Genomic DNA, 930 nt, shown 5'->3' with positions numbered 1-930 from the left:
AAAAAAGCATTTTTGGTACATTTTTTAATAAAATTTGTTTCTGACCCACTGTAAGTGTAGGGATGTAACCTGAGGTTATATTTCTTAACACAAAGGATGGCTTAACAAATTAACAATATCGGAATGAAATGAACTTAACTATAAGGATGTCTCAAGTGTGTACTTCTATTTTCATAGGATATCTTCTTTTACAGGTAACGTGGAGGATTTCTCCGGAGAAAGTGGTAATAAAAAACTGGTCAATAGCTTCTTTGTTTCAGTTCATCAAGGACTAAAGATTAACACAGGGCTTTTACTGAATTTTGAAAACCACTTTCTACTTTCCACTTACCACTTTCTCCGGAGAAATCCCGCGCGTTAGCTGTAAAAGAAGATATCCTATGAAAATAGAAGTACACACTTGAGACATCCTTATAGTTAAGTTCATTTCATTCTGATATTGTTAATTTGTTAAGCCATTCTTTGTGTTAAGAAATATAACCTCAGGTTACATCCCTACACTTACAGTGGGTCAGAAACAAATTTTATTAAAAAATGTACCAAAAATGCTTTTTTGGGAGATAGTCCCTTTAACAAAAGTTAATAAGCTTGTGGTGCAGATATTTTTTGATGCGAGAATAAGTTAATACAATATAACTCCTGTCACAGGAAGTTGATGTTTGAAAACAATATTGCTTGCTCTGCTTTCGCAGAAATAATTTTACACCAAGTTGCGATGCGGTCTACAATATTGTTCGGTCACTTCCAGGATCATTACTCCTGTTCAAATAACTTGTGTGTTGAATAACGCAGTTGACATTTTCTATTAAAAGATTGGGAAACTACCAGTCATTCTGTAAGTGAACAGCATTAAATTTTGGTTAAATAGACTAAGTTACCAAATTTGAATATTTCACAAGTTTCAAAATTTTAATTTTAATTATTGATTCG

The sequence above is a fragment of the Frankliniella occidentalis genome, unplaced genomic scaffold (genome assembly GCF_000697945.3).
Source record: "Frankliniella occidentalis isolate FOCC.00 unplaced genomic scaffold, Focc_3.1 Scaffold484, whole genome shotgun sequence".
Classification (NCBI taxonomy): domain Eukaryota; kingdom Metazoa; phylum Arthropoda; class Insecta; order Thysanoptera; family Thripidae; genus Frankliniella; species Frankliniella occidentalis.
This window is presented reverse-complemented; position numbering follows the sequence as displayed.